Source organism: Hyla sarda, chromosome 5, assembly GCF_029499605.1.
Source record: "Hyla sarda isolate aHylSar1 chromosome 5, aHylSar1.hap1, whole genome shotgun sequence".
Taxonomy (NCBI): domain Eukaryota; kingdom Metazoa; phylum Chordata; class Amphibia; order Anura; family Hylidae; genus Hyla; species Hyla sarda.
This window is the reverse complement of record NC_079193.1, coordinates 89272817-89296248: the sequence shown is the minus strand read 5'-3', so window position 1 is coordinate 89296248 and position 23432 is coordinate 89272817. Positions and strand designations below refer to the sequence as shown.

The window sequence follows — 23432 nt, the reverse complement described above, 5'->3', positions numbered from 1 at the left end:
GTGAAAAATAAAATAAAAAGTTAATAAAGATGATTTAACCCCTTTCCAAATAAAAGTTACCCCCCTTTTCCCATTTAAAAAAACAAACTGTGTAAATAAAAATAAACATATGTGGTATCGCTGCGTGCGTTAATGTCCAAACTATAAAAAATACATAATTAATTAAACTGCAAGGTCAATGGCGTAAAAAAATTCCAAAGTCCAAAATAGCGTATTTAGGGTCACTATTTATACTTTTTAAAATTAATAAAAAGCGATCAAAAAGTCTGATCAAAACAAAAATGGTCAGAAGAGGACATTTTTAAACGTATTAATTTTTCTGTAGTTATGAATTTTTCCAGAAGTACGACAAAATCAAACCTATATAAGTAGGGTATAATTTAAATTGTATGGACCTACAGAATAAAGAGAAGGTGTAATTTTGACCGAAAAATTTTCTGTGTATAAACGGAAGCCCCCAAAATTTACAAAATGGCGTTTTTTCTTCAAATTTGTCGCACAATGATTTTTTTTGTTTTGCCATAGATTTTTGGGTAAAAGACTGATGTCATTACAAAGTAAAATTGATGGCGCAAAAAAAAAAACCCTGTAGGTGCAAAATTGAAAGGGTTATGATTTTTAAAAGGTGTGGAGGGAAAAACGAAAGTGCAAAAACGGAAAAACCCTGAGTCCCCAAGGGGTTAAATTTAGTTACCTGCTATCTGCAGAATAGGGAATCATTTGGTGGTCTGTTGGGGTTTAAAACAACCTGCTGATCCCCAGAACTCTGCAACATTAGAGCCCACAATGAGCAGTGTGGGTCGTGCATGCAAAACTACCTCTCCATTCATTTTCTATGGGCCTTCCAAACATTGCTCTATTTAGCGGAACTCAAAAGCAGAGCAGACTATGATTTAGAGTCCCACAAAGTAAACATATATGTGCAGAAAATAGCCCAAATATAGTCAGTAGGTGACTACATTTAAGCCATTAAATTGAAGCGGGCCACTGTTTGTACGCTGCAAAAAACGTCTAAATCAATGAAGTGATGCACTGGAGCAACAATACAAAACAATTATATTATAGCTTATAAGAAACAAACCTAAAACACCCAGGGGAAGATTTATCAAAACCTGTGTAGAGGAAGAGTGGTGCAGTTGCCCATAGCAACCAATCAGATTGCTTCTTTCATTTTTGACAGGCCTTTTTGAAAATGAAAGAAGCAATCTGATAGGTTGTTATGGGAAACTGCACCACTTTTCCTCTACACAGGTTTTGGTAAATCTCCCCCCCCCAATGATTAGCGTGAGGAGCAGTTCCTGTTGAACGAAAAATCGCAGATGAGGACCACAGAGGGGACTAGGCCACATTGCAGTGGCAGAGGTGGAGGAGAGGAGCAGGTAAGTATAGTTGCTTTTTTATTTATGACGCTTAATCTATGATGCATTTTCTTTCTGGACATCAGACACACTGTCGAGCTGAGACATGTAGATGTAATAAACACAGAAATGCAGCCATTTTACACTCACAAGAAACTGGCATTTTTCTCTATGGGGGAGAATTATCAAAACCCATCTAGAGGAAAAGTTGCTGAGTTGCCCATAGCAACCAATCAGATTGCTTCTTTCATTTTTGAAAAGGCCTCTGAGAAATGAAAGAAGCGATCTGATTGGTTGCTATGGGCAACTCAGCAACTTTTCCTCTGGACAGGTTTTGATAAATCTCCCCTATAAGTAAACCATTTCCTGCACTTCAGAAAAAATATATATATATCACTGAAGAGTAGCTAGCTGAGGTTTCTATGTAAGCTAATACAATGAACTGCTTAGAACAGTGTGTGACAGAAAGCTCCTTCTATCAGTACGCAGCATACTAAGTGATTATAACAATACCTCAGAACATAATAAAGCTTTTGATATGACTTTCAATCTATTCTGTACCTGTGCACTAAGAGAATTCCCTGCCGTGAAGCTGAAGCAGAAGTGATTATACAGAGAGCAATGACTGAAGGCACCAGCAGAGTCCATAATACTATTTCATTGCATGTTACGGTGTCTGATATGCCATCGTCTATTACAGTGGTTTCCAACCTGCGGACCTCCAGATGTTGCAAAACTACAACTCCCAGCATGCCCGGACAGCCGAAGGCTGTCCGGGCATGCTGGGAGTTGTAGGTTTGCAACAGCTGGAGGCTCCCTGCTTGGGAAACACTGACATAAACAGTGATTTACAGCTCCCAGCAGATCTTTCTTACTGTCCGGGTATGCTGGGAGTTGTAGTTTTGCAACATCTGGATGTCCGCAGGTTGTAGACCACTGGTCTATTATCTCATATTCATCAGGATACTTGTACAACTCGTATTATATTTTCTATAATTTCATAGAATGAGTATTAAAGGAGTACTCCGATGCTAGTTTTTTTTTATGGTAAACTAACCTGTGAAGCATCGTTCAATTAGTTCTGAAGCATTTTGCTGAATATGAGTAGATAATATTGCCTGAAACACTTCAGAATTCATCCTGCTGCTTTTGTCAGCAGTCACATCATCAATAAATACAAGAGAAGCAGTTCCATTGGCAGCCATACATGCCCACTATGCCATGACACTACCAACACCATGCTTCCCTGATGAGGTGGTGTGCTTAGGATCATGTTCCTTTCCTTCTCCATACTCTTCTCTTCCCATCACTCTGGTACAAGTTGATCTTGGTCTCATCTGTCCATAGGATGTTGTTCCAGAACTGTGAAGGCTTTTTTTAGATGTCGTTTGGCAAACTTTAATCTGGCCTTCCTGTTTTTGAGGCTCACCAATGGTTTCCATCTTGTGGTGAACTCTCTGTATTCCCTCTGGTGAAGTCTTCTCTTGATTGTTGACTCTGACACACATACGCCTACCTCCTGGAGAGTGTTCTTCATCTGGCCAACAGTTGTGAAGGGGGTTTTCTTCACCAGGGAAAGAATTCTTCGGTCATCCTCCACAGTTGTTTTCCTTGGTCTTCCGGGTCTTTTGGTGTTCCTTTTTAACCCCTGAAGGACTCAGACCATTTGGGCCTTAACCCCTTAAGGACCAAGCCCATTTTGACCTTAAGGACCAGGACAATTTTATTTTAGCATTTTTCTGTATTGATCACGGCATCTGAGGGGTTAATGGCGGACATCCACGCGATCGCGAACATCCGCCATTACCGGTGGGTTCCTGGCTGCTGATAGCAGCCGGGACCTGCTGCGCATGATTCGAGTCGTGACGGTGAGTAAATGTACGTCATGGTGCATTAAGTACCACGGCACCATGACGTAAATTTACGTCCATTGTCATTAAGGGGTTAAGGACAATTTTATTTTTATGTTTTTGTTTTTTCCTCCTCACCTTCTAAAAATCATAACTCTTTTATACTTTCATCCACAGATTAGTATGAGGCCGTGATGAAGTTGTCCTTTGTAATGACATTACTCATTTTACATTAAGATGTATGGCGCAACCAAAAAAATACTATTTGTGTGGGGAAACGCCCCCGAAACGTTGGGTCAGACTGAAAGGAGCACGGAGCATGTTATCACCTATGCTGCTATGAAATACCGCTGCTAATCCTTATGTCCTGCGAGACAACGTACCTGAAATTACTTGAATAAACGTGAAAGTCTTTCTGCTAAACCGTGAGTCCATTTCCAGCGCCCACAGCTGCCAGGAAGAGAAGGAGAGCAGCGCCTGTGGGTAACATGATAGCGGCTGATCATTCTGTGGGGGAGAGGAAAAGCAGTGCAGCGCCCGCGGGTCATATATGATTAGTTCCCCAGTGCACTGCGGCTGATAATTCATTCGAGGGGGGGCCCGACAGCCACTGACTGCCCAGGCATGCTGGGAGTTTAGCAACAGCTGGAGGCACAAGAGGTAAAAGGAAAAAAAGCCCCCCAAAATATGTTACGCAATTTCTCCTGAGTACGAAAATACCCCATATGTGGATGTAAAATGATTTGCGGACACACGACTAGGCTCAGGAGTGTACATTTGAGGCCTAAATTGGTGATTTGCACAGGGGTGGCTGATTTTACAGCGGTTCTGACATAAACCCAAAAAAATAAATACCCACATGTGACCCCATTTTGGAAACTACACCCCTCACGGAACATAAAATGGGGTATAGTGAGCCTTAACACCCCACAGGTGTTTGACGATTTTTCATTAAAGTTGGATGGGAAAATGAAAAATACATTTTTTTAACTAAAATGCTGGTGTTACCCCCCAAAATTTGTAACCCCATTTCTTCTGAGTAAGAACATACCCCATATGTGGATGTTAAGTGCTCTGCTGGCGCACTACAATGCTCAGAAGAGAAGGAGCGTCATTGGTCTTTTGTAGACAAAATTTGTCCAGAATTGAAGGCCACGTGTGTTTACAAAGCCCCCATAGTGCCAGAACAATGGACCCCCCACATGTGACCCCATTTTGGAAACTACACCCCTCACGTAATGTAATAAGGGGTACAGTGAGCATTTACGCCCCACAGGTGTCTGACAGATTTTTGATACAGTGGTCCGTGAAAATGAAAAATTTAATTTTTCATTTGCACAGCCCACTGTTCCAAAGATCTGTCAAATGCAAGTGGGGTGTAAATGATCACTGCCCCCCTTATTAAATTCTGTGAGGGGTATAGTTTCCAAAATGGGGTCACATGTGGGGGGGGGGGGGTCCACTATTCTGGCACCACGGGGGGCTTTGTAAAAGCACATGGCCCCCCGACTGCTATTCCAACCAAATTCTCTCTCCAAAAGCTCAATGGCGCTCCTTCTCTTCTGAACATTGTAGTGCGCCAGCAGAGCACTCAATGTCCACACATGGGGTATTTCCATACTTAGGAGAAATGGGGTTACAAAGTTTGTGGAGAATTTTCTCCTATTACCCCTTGTAAAAATGTAAAATTTGGGGAAAAAACTGCATTTTAGTGCATTTAAAAAATGTTTTTCATTTACACATCCGACTTTAACGAAAAGTCATCAAACACCTGTGGTGTGTTAAGACTCGCTGTACCCCAGGGTTAACATACTTTCTGAATGTCATTTTGAATACTTTGAGGGGTGCAGTTTTTATAATGGGGGTCATTTGTGGCGTATTTCTAATATTAAGGCCCTTAAAATCCACTTCAAAACTGAACTGATCCCTGAAAATTTCCGATTTAGAAATTTTGGTGAAAAATTGGAAAATTGCTGCTGAACTTTGAAGCCCTCTGATGTTTTCCAAAAGTAAAAACATGTCAACTTTATGATGCAAACATAAAGTAGACATATTGTATATGTGAATCAATATATCATTTATTTGGGATGTCCATTTTCCTTATAAGCAGAGAGTTTCAAAGTTAACAAAATGCAACATTTTCAAATTTTTCATTCAATTTCGGAAGTTTATACCAAGAAATGATGCAAGCATAGACGGAAATTTACCACTACCATAAAATAGAATATGTCACGAAAAAACAATCTTGGAATCAGAATGAAAAGTAAAAGCATCCCAGAGTTATTAATGCTTAAAGTGACAGTGGTCAGATGTGCAAAATATGCTCGGGTCTTTAACCCCTTACATCCTTTGTATGACTGCAAGCATCTGGCAATAGGTGTTGCCGTGATCTGTACTGATCATGGCATCTAAGGGGTTAATGGCGGCTGCTATATTTAGCCTGGGGAAGCGCAGGTCCGCACCCTTCACTCCCTAGCTCGCTGTTTATGGAGCTGGTATCCTGCAGTGAGTTTGGTCCAGCATTGAGACGAGGAATGAAGCACACAGCCGCACAGTTCTGACAATAGGTGTTTTATATATATATATATATATATATATATATTTATATATATATATATATATAGTGTGCTATTTTGCTATTTATTTATTTTAGGGATCTATGATGCTTTCAGTCATTTGAGCCCTTATCAAGCTTCAGCATATTGATCTGAAACTGGCCTTATGCCAATCCATTGAGTAACCCACTGATATCTAATGGGTCTGTCAAGTGTCCAATATTTTATTAAATTTTTTTTTTTGTAAAAAACAGATGCAGAAGACTACACTATTCAAGGCGGCAAACAGCAGCAGCAGAAACCTGACAGAATATGCAGAGCAGAGCCTGACTTAGCAAAATAATTTACTTTAGGCTAAGTTCACACGGAGACAAAAAACTCATGTTGATTTGACTTTCGGTTTTACCCTGCAGCATATTACAGCATATTGAAGATCTTATATCCACTGTTCATACTTCAATCTGTGATATTTTTTTTTTTTTTTTTTTACAGTCTGCAAATAGGGCTTGACTTGGATCACCAGGAAACTTTACTTCAACCATGTGTCCATGAAGCCCTAGCCTCAACTATATATATATATATATATATACATACAGTGATCCCTCAACTTACAATGGCCTCAACATACAATAGTTTCAACATACAATGGTCTTTTCTGGACCATTGTAAGTTGAAACCAGACTCAACATGCAATGTACAGACAGTCTAGATCTGTGAAACTTGTCAATGGCCAGAAGATGTGACCAATCAGAATGGGCAATTTACTGGAAAACACCTGAAGTGCATGCACTGACTGATGTCTGGTAGCGCCCCCTACAGTACAGAGAGGTATTACATGTTCTGTACACTTTACCTGTACCAGGATTACCTCCTCCTCTGGACACCAGCTAAGGGCGACTCCATGTTACTTTTTTAGGACATTGCATGTATTGTACAGGACCCTGAAGAATCTCCTGTCCTCTACATAGACCAGTGTTTCCCAAGCAGAGTGCCCCCAGCTGTTGCAAAACTACAACTCCCAGCATGCCCGGACAGCCGAAGGCTGTCCGGGCATGCTGGGAGTTGTAGGTTTGCAACAGCTGGAGGCTCCCTGCTTGGGAAACACTGACATAAACAGTAATTTACAGCTCCCAGCAGATCTTTCTTACTTTTATATGTAAGGATTTGCTTTATCTATATTAGTTATCTACTTATTTTTCTTTAATTCTCACTTTTTCCTATTTCTGAATGACATTTTGGATCTTCAGAACCAATTACCAGGTTTCCATAGAGTTATGGTCTCAACATACAATGGTTTCAACGTACAATGGTCGTCCCAGAACCAATTAATATTGTAACTTGAGGGACCACTGTGTATGTATGTATGTATATATATATATATATATATATATACAGTACACACACACACACACACATATATATATATATATATATATATATATATATCAGGAGTCACACCATTATAATATGGGCTTGTGGAAGGCCTGTATTATGGCCACAATTCCAGGCCCAACTGCAGTTTTAATGATCCAAAATAACAGCATCATAGAGATCTATGAAGTAGGGACAGGACTTGCAGCCGTAGCACAGGAATAAAAATGCACCCACGTTATGCTGATGTATCTGGCCTAAATGTATTTTGAGCTAACATTGTAGTAACACCCCCACGATCTTACTGGTTCTAGGTAAATTTGCACAGATTATTAATGTCACAGTATTTGCTTTAACCTCTGAGTATTAGTCAGATCATCTAAACTATAAAACATAGGTCAATACACAACGATTCGTAGAGCAGATTCCACACTGCAAATCCACAGTATTTTACAGTACAAGACGTGATGGGGTTGTCAAAAACCTCTCTGTGTACGGGATCATTTCCGTTTGGGAATCAGAGCTTCATGGAACACTGATCATTCTGGTGCAGAAATGCTATGGATTGTTACTGCAGATTTCACCCCTTCCATGTATAGGACAAGTATCTGTAGTAAAGCAACAAAAAAACGAAATCCACAAGTAACACAGATGTTTCTGTCTAATCTTCACCTTGTATCATGTTATATGAAATGAAATAAATGCAGTGAACACCTTTAACCTGTTCAGGACACCGGGCGTATGCATACGCCTTGCATCCCGAGTCCTTAAGGACGTGGGGCATATGCATACACCAGTGGGAATTCCGGTCCCCGCAGCTAGCCGGTTAGGGACCGGACCGAAATGCCTGCTGAAATCATTCAGCAGGCATCCCGGCACATCGCCGGGATGCCCCCCCCCCCCCCCCCCCTATATCGGCGATCGCAGAAAATCTTCTTCAAATTTTCTGCTATTCCTGGCTGATCGGGTCTCTGGTGACCCGATCACCCGGAAAATAGCGATGATCAGGGACAGCCCCGATCATCCTGAGGGCTAGGAGTGAGGTCGCAGTGCTGCGATCTCCTCCTATCCCCTGTCATTGGTCAGAACTGATTCTGACCAATGGCAGAGCAGGACAGTGGGTTGCCATGGCAACCCCCTGTTCTGCCCACCCCTGGATGTCGAGGGGAACATGGACAGAAGATGGAGGCTGGTACCTGGAGGAGAAGATGCCTGGGGACCCCCCGATCTTCGCTGTAGACTGCTGGATCCTGGCTCAGGTAGGGAAACTACAGTGGGGGGGGGGGGGGGGGAATTGAAAGTGAAAGTAAAGTGATCTTTACTGTGGCAACCACTAGGAAGGCCAAACTGCAACTCCCAGCATGCCCTGTTGTAGTTTTGCAACATCTGGAGGGTCACAATTTGGAGACCACTGTTACAGTGGTGCCCAAGCGGTAGCCCTCCAGATGTTGCCAAACTACAACTCTCAGCATGCCTAGACTGCCTAGGCATGCTGGGAGTTGTAGTTCTGTAACATCTGTCCCTTCAGATTTAGCAATTTTCATGACATTTTTGAAAATTGCTGCTCTACTTTGAATCTCAAATTTTTTCAAAAAGCAAAAATATGTCCATTTTATGATGCCAACATAAAGTGGACATATTGTATTTGTAAATAAAAATAAAATTTATTGGGAATATCCATTTTCCTTACAAGTAGAGAGCTTCAAAGTTAGAAAAATGCAAAATTTTCAACATTTTCATGAAATTTTGTGATTTTATACCAAAAAAGGATGCAAGTAACACTGAAAATTTACCACAAAAATAAAGTAGAATATGTAACGAAAAAACAATCTCAGAATCAGAATATTCGGTAAAAGCATTTTCGCGTTATTAATTCGTGAAGCGACGGTGGTCAGAATTGCGAAAAAGGGCTCAGTCATTAGGGTACGTTCCCACACGGCGTATTTGCTGCGTATTTTATTTTCCCTGTTGAAGTCAATGGGTTGGAAAATATGCAGCACCAAATACGCAGCAAATACGCAGCAAAATACGCCACGTGGTAATGCACCCTTAAGGTGAAAAATGGCTGCGTCCTTAAGGGGTTAATCCATTGAAATAGATGAAAAGGCAACAAGCACAAAGTATCTCATCGATTCTACTGTACTATCTTGAATAATGACGTAGACCATGAATCGAATGCCATAAATACATGTCTGTACCAATAAAAGGCCAATACATGCTTAAAGCTATATAAAGTCTAGAAACAGATAGACACCATAACCCACTATGAAAACAAAGTCCTGAAACACTTGAAGAAATTAGGGAGGGGGGGCTTTAAAAACACTGCAGCTAAATGAAGCCTACAGTAAAGTATGTGAATGCTTATATACATAGCATATTGGATTTTGCAGTGTTTGGGGTTGGAGGCGCTGTTATCATTACAGCATGCTCTAGGTTTGGCTTTTTTCTCCCTCTCCACTGAACTTCAAAAACTCCATTAAAAATGTAAGTTCTTGTGTGATGTTACTTGTGAATGAAAGGCAGAATAGTAGTATGTAAACAAAGAATAAAGAAACATACACATTGCGGTAGTTGTTGTCTGGCTGGCTATTATTTTGTTCCCAATCCTTCCATTCACATTGCCCCAGGGCCTAAAGGTGCCCATTATCCTTAACAACTGTCCACCCCATTACATATAGACTTCTGTGTTCTGAAGAACTTTGTTTAGACCAGGATTCGTGGCGCCGATCAGGACACAGGACTCACAGGATCAGGATAACATCCAACAGACTTTAATACCAATAATACGACGCGTTTCGCTCACTGGATCAGGATAACATCCAACAGATCAGGATAACATCCAACAGACTTTAATACCAATAATACGACGCGTTTCGCTCACTGGATCAGGATAACATCCAACAGATCAGGATAACATCCAACAGACTTTAATACCAATAATGCGACGCGTTTCGCTCACTGGATCAGGATAACATCCAACAGATGAGGATAACATCCAACAGACTTTAATACCAATAATGCAACGTGTTTCGCTGCGCATGCGCAGCAAAACGTGTTGCATTATTGGTAATAAAGTCTGATGGATGTTATCCTGATCCTGTTAGTCCTGTGTCCTGATCAGCGCCACGAATCCTGGTCTAAACGAAGCTTTTTTTCACATTACCTTACTCTTATCCAGGAAGGCTGCAGATGGACCCTATATAACTACACACCTCTAACATTGTTGTGTATGTTGCTACACAACCCTATCTGGTAAGCAGTATTGAATTCCCCTATCTTCTTACCATTACCACCTACGTTACTCCACAAGGAGCGCCTTTGCTGTTTTCGTGTTCTGAAAGGGGACGGGGGTGGTAAGCTACTGGCAGACCACTTATCTCCCTGAAAACAAATCTGACCTTCTCTGACATCTGTTATGGAAAAGTTAGGAGACCCCCAGGCATAAGATAGCTGGCTGGTTCTACTGAACGTGAGTTCAGAAAACTTTTTTTTCTTAAAGGGCCTTAAAGGGGTACTCCGGGAGAAAACTTTTTTTTTCTTTTCAACTGGTGCCAGAAAGTAAAACAGATTTGTAAATTACTTCTATTAAAAAATCTTAGTCCTCCCAGTACTTATTAGCTGCAGAATACTACAGAGGAAATTCTTTTATTTTTGGAACACAGAGCTCTCTGCTGACATCATGACCACAGTGCTCTCTGTCCATTTTAGGAACTGTCCAGAGCAGCATATGATTTCTATTGATATTTTCTCCTACTCTGGACGGTTCTTAAAATGGAGAGAGATGTCAGCAGAGAGCACTGTGGTCATGATGTCAGCAGAGAGCTCTGTGTTCCAAAAAGAAAAGCATTTCCTCTGTAGTATTCAGCAGCTAATAAGTACTGGAAGGATTAAGATTTTTGAATAGAAGTAATTTACAAATCTGTTCAACTTTCTGGCACCAGTTGATAAAAAATAAATTTTAAAAAAAGTTTTCGACCAGAGTACCCCTTTAAGAACTGACCTTCACATTAGTTGTTATATCTTTGTTTTGCCCTGGAGATTTTCCTCTAGGGCAGGGGTCTTCAACCTGCAGACCTCCAGGTGTTGCAAAACTACAACTCCCAGCATGCCCAGACAGCCGTTGGCTGTCCGGGCATGCTGGGAGTTGTAGTTTTGCAACATCTGGAGTCCGCAGGTTGAAGACCACTGCTCTAGGGAGTCTGATGTTTACACATGGCTTTGAACAGTAATTTGATACAAAACAAAACTTAAAGGGGGTTTCCCAGAATGCAGCATTTTGATGTAATCTATAAAACAGTTAAAGTGGTGGTGTGGTCATTTATTTTACTATACTGTTCACTGATTTTGGTGCTATCTGGGGAAATGTGTACAGAGAGTCAGCTATGCTATGTATACTTGTCTGCCTCATCACGTGTATTTGGATGTGAGCAATTCTACGTTTTTTTTGGCCCTTTTATTTGTATTATGTTATTGTGTTTTATATGGCTAATAATTAATTTTTCTCTAATATTCTTTTGGGTGTGCACTATTATGCACTCTGACTCCCAGCACAGGGAAAATATCAAAGAGTCTATACTCCCCTCCCCCAGCTCCCCTGCTATTGCTGATGTCAAGTCTCCTGGTCTCCACTGGGGTTCTTATCTTCCTCCTTCTGATAACATTTCATTCTCCCTCAGCCAATCACTTGCCGTTCCTGAAGCATGAAACATCATCAGAAGAAGAGGACAACAGCGGGGACTGGAAGACTTGACAGTGGTGTAGAGCAAGGCAGGTGAGTATAGCCTCTTTGTTGTTGTCACTGTGCCATGAGTAGAGTACAAATGCTGCAGCCCAGAAAACCAATTTAACATAACAGCCCCTCTTTATAACAGGATCTTCAGCTAAGCTATTAGGGGGTAACAATCTTGATGACTGTTTCCCATGGCAACCAGCAGAATTGTGAATACATCTCTAGGATCACACATAGGCTGCATCTCATAATAAAACTGTAAACATAAACTGTAAACAAACATACCAGGCTGGGTTGGCGTTATTGTTTCTTACAGTAGAATCATTTGTTATCAATATATATATATATATATATATATATATATATATATATATATATAGTTAATACTAAAATGACTATTTGGTCACATGACTCCCAATAAAACCTTATGGCCACGAAAATGCATCCCACTTTTGCCCCCTATAGGCTACGCGCTTCTAACATATATTTTTAAGGGTATTCTTTTATTTCTTTTATTAGTGATCTTATTAAGAAGAGACATGGGGGGAGATTTATCAATACCTGTCCAGAGGAATAGTTGCTGAGTTGCCCATGGCAACCAATCAAATTGCTTCTTTAATTTTTTTAAAAGGCCTCTGAAAAATGAAAGAAGCAATCTGATTGGTTGCTATGGACAACTCAGCAACTTTTCCTCTGGACAAGGTTTTGATAAATCTTCCCCATGGAAGTTCACCAATCACTGGTCACAGGGGTCTTCACCAGTGTGCCCATGGATTGGCTGGCACCATCATTTGAATGGACGACATGTCATCACCGCAGCCGTGTAAACAAAGTCTGGCAAAGATAAGGGCACTGGTGGCACTGGGATAACAGTCAGTATATCATTTTTTCTAAGCCTGAAAATCCCACTGATGTGAATGTGAGTTCTGCCACTTCGATAATACAGATCTTGGGTAAGGCCACCAGTGGGATGCAGGAATGACGTAAAGAAACTCATCCACAACCTTGTCCTGTGCCAGCTGTGCCCTCCTACTATGTGTGGTGAGGAATTTATGTCCTCCCCTGCCCTGTACTTGTTGTAAGTGATGTGTGGTGCCCAGCTGTGGAGTGTAAATCATGTGTGGTGCCCAGCTGTGGACTGTAGATCATGTGTGGTGCCCAGCTGTGGAGTGTAGATCATGTGTGGTGCCCGGCTGGAGACTATAAGTAATGTGTGATGCCCAGCTGTGGAGTGTAGATCATGTGTGGTGCCCAGCTGTGGACTGTAGATCATGTGTGGTGCCCAGCTGTGGAGTGTAGATCATGTGTGGTGCCCAGCTGTGGACTGTAGATCATGTGTGGTGCCCAGCTGTGGAGTGTAGATCATGTGTGGTGCCCAGCTGTGGACTGTAGATCATGTGTGGTGCCCAGCTGTGGAATGTAGATCATGTGTGGTGCCCAGCTGTGGAGTGTAGATCATGTGTGGTGCCCAGCTGTGGACTGTAGATCATGTGTGGTGCCCAGCTGTGGAGTGTAGATCATGTGTTGTGCCCAGCTGTGGACTGTAGATCATGTGTGGTGCCCAGCTGTGGACTGTAGATCATGTGTGGTGCCCAGCTGTGGACTGTAGATCATCTGTGGTGCCCAGCTGTGGATTGTAGATCATGTGTGGTGCCCAGCTGTGGACTGTAGATCATGTGTGGTGCCCAGCTGTGGACTGTAGATCATGTGTGGTGCCCAGCTGTGGACTGTAGATCATGTGTGGTGCCCAGCTGTCGAGTGTAAAAAATGTGTGGTGCCCTGCTGGAGACTATAAGTAATGTGTGATGCCCAGCTGTGGACTGTAGATCATGTGGTGCCCGGTGTGGAGTCATGTGTTGCGCCCGTGTGGTGCCCGTCTGTGGATAATATGTGGTGTCCGGTGTGGTACCCAGCTCTGGAGTATAAGTCTTGTGTTGTGCCCGACTGTGGAGTATAAGTCATATGTGGTGCCAGGCTGCAGAGTATAAGTCTTGTGTGGTGCCCGGCTGTGGAGTATAAGTCTTGTGTGGTGCCCTGTGTGGTGCCCGGCTGTGGAGTGTAAGTCTTGTGTGGTGCCCGGCTGTGGAGTGTAAGTCTTGTGTGGTGCCCGGCTGTGGAGTGTAAGTCTTGTGTGGTGCCCTGTGTGGTCCCCGGCTGTGGAGTGTAAGTCTTGTGTGGTGCCCTGTGTGGTGCCCGGCTGTGGAGTGTAAGTCTTATGTGGTGCCCGGCTGTGGAGTGTAAGTCTTGTGTGGTGCCCGGCTGTGGAGTGTAAGTCTTGTGTGGTGGTGCCCTGTGTGGTGCCTGGCTGTGCAGTGTAAGTCTTATGTGGTGCCCGGCTGTGGAGTGTAAGTCTTGTGTGGTGCCCTGTGTGGTGCCCGGCTGTGGAGTGTAGTCTTATGTGGCGCCCTGTGTGGTGCCCGGCTGTGGAGTGTAAGTCTTGTGTGGTGCCCTGTGTGGTGCCCGGCTGTGGAGTGTAAGTCTTATGTGGTGCCCGGCTGTGGAGTGTAAGTCTTGTGTGGTGCCCTGTGTGGTGCCCGGCTGTGGAGTGTAAGTCTTGTGTGGTGCCCTGTGTGGTGCCCGGCTGTGGAGTGTAGTCTTGTGTGGTGCCCTGTGTGGTGCCCGGCTGTGGAGTGTAAGTCTTGTGTGGTGCCCTGTGTGGTGCCCGGCTGTGGAGTGTAAGTCTTATGTGGTGCCCGGCTGTGGAGTGTAAGTCTTGTGTGGTGCCCAGCTGTGGAGTATAAGTCTTGTGTGGTGCCCTGTGTGGTGCCCGGCTGTGGAGTGTAGTCTTATGTGGTGCCCTGTGTGGTGCCCGGCTGTGGAGTGTAAGTCTTATGTGGTGCCCTGTGTGGTGCCCGGCTGTGGAGTGTAAGTCTTATGTGGTGCCCTGTGTGGTGCCCGGCTGTGGAGTGTAAGTCTTATGTGGTGCCCTGTGTGGTGCCCGGCTGTGGAGTGTAAGTCTTATGTGGTGCCCTGTGTGGTGCCCGGCTGTGGAGTGTAAGTCTTATGTGGTGCCCTGTGTGGTGCCCGGCTGTGGAGTGTAAGTCTTATGTGGTGCCCTGTGTGGTGCCCGGCTGTGGAGTGTAGTCTTATGTGGTGCCCTGTGTGGTGCCCGGCTGTGGAGTGTAAGTCTTATGTGGTGCCCTGTGTGGTGCCCGGCTGTGGAGTGTAAGTCTTATGTGGTGCCCTGTGTGGTGCCCGGCTGTGGAGTGTAAGTCTTATGTGGTGCCCTGTGTGGTGCCCGGCTGTGGAGTGTAAGTCTTATGTGGTGCCCTGTGTGGTGCCCGGCTGTGGAGTGTAAGTCTTATGTGGTGCCCTGTGTGGTGCCCGGCTGTGGAGTGTAAGTCTTATGTGGTGCCCGGCTGCGGACTATACAGTACATAACAACCTTTGCACCTGCAGCAATGTGCACAGAACTCACCGGCTATCCTGCGGCTTCACCCTCTTCTCTGATCCGGCTGTCTCACTCCTTTGCCCGGCGACCTGCGTGACTGAAGGATTCGGAACTCCGGGGCGGCGCTGGGTCTGAGCTCCGGGATGGGGCGGAGGTTACACGGAGGCCGCTCTTATTTCCAGGGGAGGGGACGGGGTGCGGGACACCTGCTGGATGGTGGTGGCGGCGTCACTCCCAGCCCGGTGTGGGGACAGAGTGACACAACAGCTGCACCGCCCTCCCTCCCCGACCTGAATGTCTACTCTACTGATAACAAGGCAGGAGGACTGTATGTACATACAGGTACACAGGGGAGCAGTGTATTGGGATATTCACGGCACAGTATGACAGTTATATTCAAGGGGCACCGTGTACGGCAGTATTCTAGGGGCACAGTGTGGTGCAGTATCATATTCCGGGGGCAGTGTGTGTAGTAGGGTTATATTCAACAGCAGCATTGTGTGGCAGTATTATATATACAGGGAGGGCACTGTATGGCAGTATTATACTCAGATGGCACCTTGTCACAGTATAATATTCAGGATGCACAGTGTGTGGCAGTATTATATTCAGAGGGCAACATGTATAGCAGTATTATATTTATAGAGGGCTCTTTGTGGCAGTATTATATTCACTGGGGGCACTGTGTGGCAGTTTTATATTCACCAGAGGCACTGTGTGGCAGTATTATATTCACAGGTGGCACTGTGTGGCAGTATTATATTGGAGGTGCACTGTGTGGCAGTATTATACTTATAAGGCACAGTGTGTGGCAGCTAATATATTCAGTAGTACAGAGTGTGGCAGTAATATATTTAGAGGGCACCATGTGTGGCAGTATTATATTCAGGGGCACCATGTGTGACAGAATTATATTCAAGGAGCACCATGTGTGCCACTATTATATTCATGGGGCACCATGTGGTGCAGTATTATATTCACACTGTGTGTGGCAGGGTTAAATTCACAGGCAGCACTATATGGCAGTATTATGTTCAGGGGGTACCATGTCTAGCAGTATTATGTTTATAGGCGTAACTGTGTGGCAGTATTATATTCACAGGGGGCACTGTGTGGCAGTATTATATTCAGGAGGCAATGTGTCACAGTATAATATTCGGAGGTACAGAGTGTGCCAGTATTATATTCAGGGACACCATGTGTGGCAGGGTTATATTCACAGGCAGCATTGTATGGCAGTATTATATTCAGGGAGAACTATGTTTAACGGTATTATATTCACAGGGGACACCATGTGGCAGTATTATGTTCACAGGGGGGGCACTGTGTGGCAGTACTATATTCAAAAGGCACTGTGTTGCAGTATAATAATTAGGAGTACTGAGTGTGGCAGTATTATATTGTGGGGGCACAATGTGTGGCATTATTATATTCAGGGGGCACTGTATGTGGCAGTGTTATATTCGGGAGACACAACGTGTGGCAGCTATATTCAGGGGTTACTGTGTGTGACAGTATTACATTCAAGGGGCACCATGTATAGCAGAAATTTTATTCAGGAGGCACCATGGTTGGCAGTATTATATTTAGGGGGGGCACCATTTGTGGCAGTATTATATTCAAAAGGTGCATTGTGTGTGGCAGTGCTATGTTCAGAGGGTACAGTGTATGTAGCAGTAGTATATTCAGAGAGTACAGGGTATGTAGCAGTAGCATATTCAGAGGGTACAGTGTATGTAGCATTATTATACTGCTAAAGTGTATGTAGCAGTAGTATATTCAGAGGGAACAGTGTGTGGCAGTATTATATTCAATGTGAACAGTGTATGTAGCAATACTATAAATATGAATAGTGTATATAGCAGTATTATTATCAGAGTGAACAGTATTGCATTAGTAGTAATTAACCTAAAGCACCTGCTTTTTAACATCATGTTCCTTGTAATAACCCTGGTTAGACTGGGTTCACACCTGGCAGCCACAACGCCAGGCTACGGCCACACGAGCATGCAAGTCAGTGCAGTTTTCATTTAAGCTGCTGAAGAAAGGATTGCCATCCTGAAACGCGTCTAGCTAAAGTGTGAATACAAATCTATAGTTTTTTTTTAAAAGTTCCCCGAAACCAGTGATTTACAGGTCTAACTCTCGCCTGGAAACCATAAGGCAATGACCTTTACAGCGGAGAATCTCAAAGATAGAGAGCAGGGAGATTACCTGATACCCTGCCGCTTCTCTAATTCAACTAAAACCCCAGTCCCAAACATACAGTCTTCTGATCATTACAGAGCATCACAACCCTGTTACGCCGAGCGCTCCGGGTCCCCGCTCCTCCCCGGAGCGCTCGCTTCTCTCTCGCTACCACAGCGCTCCGGGCAGCTCCACTGACCCGGTGCGCTGCGATACCGTCTCCAGCCGGGATGCGATTCGCGATGCGGGTAGCGCCCGCTCGCGATGCGCATCCCGGCTCCCGTACCTGACTCGCTCTCCGTCTGTCCTGTCCCGGCGCGCGCGGCCCCGCTCCCTAGGGCGCGCGCGCGCCGGGTCTCTGCGATTTAAAGGGCCACTGCGCCGCTGATTGGCGCAGTGGTTCCAATTAGTGTGTTCACCTGTGCACTCCCTATTTATACCTCACTTCCCCTTCACTCCCTCGCCGGATCTTGTTGCCATTGTGCCAGTGAAAGCGTTTCCTTGTGTGTTCCTAGCCTGTGTTCCAGACCTCCTGCCGTTGCCCCCGACTACGATCCTTGCTGCCTGCCCCGACCTTCTGCTACGTCCGACCTTGCTTCTGTCTACTCCCTTGTACCGCGCCTATCTTCAGCAGTCAGAGAGGTTGAGCCGTTGCTAGTGGATACGACCTGGTCACTACCGCCGCAGCAAGACCATCCCGCTTTGCGGCGGGCTCTGGTGAAAACCAGTAGTGACTTAGAACCGATCCACTAGCACGGTCCACGCCAATCCCTCTCTGGCACAGAGGATCCACTACCTGCCAGCCGGCATCGTGACAGTAGATCCGGCCATGGATCCCGCTGAAGTTCCTCTGCCAGTTGTCGCCGACCTCACCACGGTGGTCGCCCAGCAGTCACAACAGATAGCGCAACAAGGCCAACAGCTGTCTCAACTGACCGTGATGCTACAGCAGCTACTACCACAGCTTCAGCAATCATCTCCTCCGCCAGCTCCTGCACCTCCTCCGCAGCGAGTGGCCGCTTCTGGTCTACGACTATCCTTGCCGGATAAATTTGATGGGGACTCTAAATTCTGCCGTGGCTTTCTTTCCCAATGTTCCCTGCACTTGGAGATGATGTCGGACCAGTTTCCTACTGAAAGGTCTAAGGTGGCTTTCGTAGTCAGCCTTCTGTCTGGAAAAGCTCTGTCATGGGCCACACCGCTCTGGGACCGCAATGACCCCGTCACTGCCTCTATACACTCCTTCTTCTCGGAAATTCGAAGTGTCTTTGAGGAACCTGCCCGAGCCTCTTCTGCTGAGACTGCCCTGTTGAACCTGGTCCAGGGTAATTCTTCCGTTGGCGAGTACGCCGTACAATTCCGTACTCTTGCTTCAGAATTATCCTGGAATAATGAGGCCCTCTGCGCGACCTTTAAAAAAGGCCTATCCAGCAACATTAAAGATGTTCTGGCCGCACGAGAAATCCCTGCTAACCTACATGAACTCATCCATCTTGCCACTCGCATTGACATGCGTTTTTCCGAAAGGCGTCAGGAGCTCCGCCAGGATATGGACTTTGTTCGCACAAGGCGTTTTTTCTCCCCGGCTCCTCTCTCCTCTGGTCCCCTGCAATCCGTTCCTGTGCCTCCCGCCGTGGAGGCTATGCAGGTCGACCGGTCTCGCCTGACACCTCAAGAGAGGACACGACGCCGCATGGAGAATCTCTGCCTGTACTGTGCCAGTACCGAACACTTCCTGAAGGATTGTCCTATCCGTCCTCCCCGCCTGGAAAGACGTACGCTGACTCCGCACAAAGGTGAGACAGTCCTTGATGTCTACTCTGCTTCTCCACGTCTTACTGTGCCTGTGCGGATATCTGCCTCTGCCTTCTCCTTCTCTACTATGGCCTTCTTGGATTCCGGATCTGCAGGAAATTTTATTTTGGCCTCTCTCGTCAACAGGTTCAACATCCCAGTGACCAGTCTCGCCAGACCCCTCTACATCAATTGTGTAAACAATGAAAGATTGGACTGTACCATACGTTTCCGCACGGAGCCCCTTCTAATGTGCATCGGACCTCATCACGAGAAGATTGAATTCTTGGTCCTCCCCAATTGCACTTCCGAAATCCTCCTTGGACTACCCTGGCTTCAACTCCATTCCCCAACCCTGGATTGGTCCACTGGGGAGATCAAGAGTTGGGGGCCCTCTTGTTTCAAGGACTGCCTAAAACCGGTTCCCAGTACCCCTTGCCGTGGCTCTGTGGTTCCCCCTGTAACCGGTCTTCCTAAGGCCTATATGGACTTTGCGGATGTTTTTTGCAAAAAACAAGCTGAGACTCTACCTCCTCACAGGCCTTATGATTGTCCTATTGACCTCCTCCCGGGCACTACTCCACCCCGGGGCAGAATCTATCCTCTGTCCGCCCCAGAGACTCTTGCTATGTCGGAGTACATCCAGGAAAATTTAAAAAAAAGGCTTTATCCGTAAATCCTCCTCTCCTGCCGGAGCCGGATTTTTCTTTGTGTCCAAAAAAGATGGCTCTCTACGTCCTTGCATTGACTACCGCGGTCTTAATAAAATCACGGTAAAGAACCGCTACCCCCTACCCCTCATCTCTGAACTCTTTGATCGCCTCCAAGGTGCCCACATCTTTACCAAACTGGACTTAAGAGGTGCTTAGAATCTCATCCGCATCAGAGAGGGGGATGAATGGAAAACGGCATTTAACACTAGAGATGGACACTTTGAGTATCTGGTCATGCCCTTTGGCCTGTGCAACGCCCCTGCCGTCTTCCAAGACTTTGTTAATGAAATTTTTCGTGATCTCTTATACTCCTGTGTTGTTGTATATCTGGACGATATCCTGATTTTTTCTGCCAATCTAGAAGAACACCGCCAGCATGTCCGTATGGTTCTTCAGAGACTTCGTGACAATCAACTTTATGCCAAGATAGAGAAATGTCTGTTTGAATGCCAATCTCTTCCTTTCCTAGGATACTTGGTCTCTGGCCAGGGACTACAAATGGATCCAGACAAACTCTCTGCCGTCTTAGATTGGCCACGCCCCTCCGGACTCCGTGCTATCCAACGTTTTTTGGGGTTCGCCAATTATTACAGGCAATTTATTCCACATTTTTCTACCGTTGTGGCCCCTATCGTGGCTTTAACCAAAAAAAATGCCAATCCCAAGTCTTGGCCTCCTCAAGCGGAAGACGCCTTTAAACGGCTCAAGTCTGCCTTTTCTTCGGCTCCCGTGCTCTCCAGACCTGACCCATCTAAACCCTTCCTATTGGAGGTTGATGCCTCCTCTGTAGGAGCTGGAGCGGTCCTTCTACAAAAAAATTCTTCCGGGCATGCTGTTACTTGTGGTTTTTTTTCTAGGACCTTCTCTCCGGCGGAGAGGAACTACTCCATCGGGGATCGAGAGCTTCTAGCCATTAAATTAGCACTTGAGGAATGGAGGCATCTGCTGGAGGGATCAAGATTTCCAGTTATTATTTACACCGATCACAAGAACCTCTCCTATCTCCAGTCTGCCCAACGGCTGAATCCTCGCCAGGCCAGGTGGTCTCTGTTCTTTGCCCGATTTAATTTTGAAATTCACTTTCGGCCTGCCGATAAGAACATTAGGGCCGATGCTCTCTCTCGTTCCTCGGATGCCTCGGAAGTTGAACTCTCTCCGCAACACATCATTCCTCCTGACTGCCTGATTTCCACTTCTCCAGCCTCCATCAGGCAAACTCCTCCAGGAAAGACCTTCGTCTCTCCACGCCAACGCCTCGGAATCCTCAAATGGGGTCACTCCTCCCATCTCGCAGGTCATGCAGGCATCAAGAAATCTGTGCAACTCATCTCTCGCTTCTATTGGTGGCCGACTCTGGAGACGGATGTCGTGGACTTTGTGCGAGCCTGCACTGTCTGTGCCCGGGATAAGACTCCTCGCCAGAAGCCCGCTGGTTTTCTTCATCCTCTGCCTGTCCCCGAACAGCCTTGGTCTCTGATTGGTATGGATTTTATTACAGACCTACCCCCATCCCGTGGCAACACTGTTGTTTGGGTGGTCGTTGATCGATTCTCCAAGATGGCACATTTCATCCCTCTTCCTGGTCTTCCTTCAGCGCCTCAGTTGGCTAAACAATTTTTTGTACACATTTTTCGTCTTCACGGGTTGCCCACACAGATAGTCTCGGATAGAGGCGTCCAATTCGTGTCAAAATTCTGGAGAGCTCTCTGTAAACAACTCAAGATTAAATTAAACTTTTCTTCTGCATATCATCCTCAATCCAATGGACAAGTAGAAAGAATTAACCAGGTCTTGGGTGATTATTTACGACATTTTGTTTCCTCCCGCCAGGATGATTGGGCAGATCTTCTACCATGGGCCGAATTCTCGTATAACTTTAGAGTCTCTGAATCTTCCTCCAAATCCCCATTTTTCGTGGTGTACGGCCGTCACCCTCTTCCCCCCCTCCCTACTCCCTTGCCCTCTGGTTTGCCCGCTGTAGATGAAGTGACTCGTGATCTTTCCACCATATGGAAAGAGACCCAAGATTCTCTTTTACAGGCTTCATCTCGCATGAAAAAGTTTGCCGATAAGAAAAGAAGAGCTCCCCCCATTTTTGCTCCCGGAGACAAGGTATGGCTCTCCGCTAAATATGTCCGCTTTCGTGTCCCCAGTTACAAACTGGGTCCACGCTATCTTGGTCCTTTCAAAGTCTTGTGCCAAATTAATCCTGTCTCTTACAAACTTCTTCTTCCTCCTTCTCTCCGTATTCCTAATGCCTTTCATGTCTCTCTTCTTAAACCACTCATCATCAACCGTTTCTCTCCCAAATTAGTTTCTCCCACTCCTGTCTCCGGTTCTTCTGACGTCTTCTCAGTGAAAGAGATACTGGCCTCCAAGACGGTCAGAGGAAAAAGGTTCTTTTTGGTGGATTGGGAGGGCTGTGGACCTGAAGAGAGATCCTGGGAACCTGAGGACAACATCCTAGACAAAAGTCTGCTCCTCAGGTTCTCAGGCTCTAAGAAGAGGGGGAGACCCAAGGGGGGGGGGGTACTGTTACGCCGAGCGCTCCGGGTCCCCGCTCCTCCCCGGAGCGCTCGCTTCTCTCTCGCTACCACAGCGCTCCGGGCAGCTCCACTGACCCGGTGCGCTGCGATACCGTCTCCAGCCGGGATGCGATTCGCGATGCGGGTAGCGCCCGCTCGCGATGCGCATTCCGGCTCCCGTACCTGACTCGCTCTCCGTCTGTCCTGTCCCGGCGCGCGCGGCCCCGCTCCCTAGGGCGCGCGCGCGCCGGGTCTCTGCGATTTAAAGGGCCACTGCGCCGCTGATTGGCGCAGTGGTTCCAATTAGTGTGTTCACCTGTGCACTCCCTATTTATACCTCACTTCCCCTTCACTCCCTCGCCGGATCTTGTTGCCATTGTGCCAGTGAAAGCGTTTCCTTGTGTGTTCCTAGCCTGTGTTCCAGACCTCCTGCCGTTGCCCCCGACTACGATCCTTGCTGCCTGCCCCGACCTTCTGCTACGTCCGACCTTGCTTCTGTCTACTCCCTTGTACCGCGCCTATCTTCAGCAGTCAGAGAGGTTGAGCCGTTGCTAGTGGATACGACCTGGTCACTACCGCCGCAGCAAGACCATCCCGCTTTGCGGCGGGCTCTGGTGAAAACCAGTAGTGACTTAGAACCGATCCACTAGCACGGTCCACGCCAATCCCTCTCTGGCACAGAGGATCCACTACCTGCCAGCCGGCATCGTGACAAACCCCTTCCCTGTACATCGCGCCCTGTGGGCTTGAAGTACCTGCAACACATCGCTAACCTGTCGAGCTTAACTCGTTAACCCCTTAAAGCGTACCTGTCAGAGCCAACAAAAATTTTTTTTTTTTACATACATCACTCAGTACCTAATCCTGACCATGTACATCTAATGCCGCCGCTACGCCCACCCCCACGCCCACCCCCACGCTTACGCAGTATGTCAGCGCTTGGACCACTGGGTGATTGA

At 46.0% G+C, this 23432-nt stretch overlaps 1 protein-coding gene across 8 annotated transcripts in view; it reads right to left on the bottom strand.

Moving 5' to 3' along the window:
* WIPF3 (WAS/WASL interacting protein family member 3) overlaps positions 1-23432 on the bottom strand; it is a 157000-nt gene that overhangs the window by 83432 nt on the left and 50136 nt on the right. For 3 of the 8 annotated variants that reach the window (XR_008843957.1, XM_056519898.1, XM_056519896.1), the window contains exon 1: positions 15282-15578. The exons of 1 other annotated variant lie outside the window; for it this stretch is intronic. The gene's annotated coding sequence lies outside the window, so the exon portion shown is untranslated. Of the gene's footprint in view, positions 1-1081; positions 1104-1508; positions 1609-1919; positions 2025-12424; positions 12444-15281; positions 15579-23432 lie in introns of those variants that run through there. 4 more of the 8 variants (XM_056519902.1, XM_056519899.1, XM_056519897.1 and 1 more) reach the window with 4 other exon arrangements.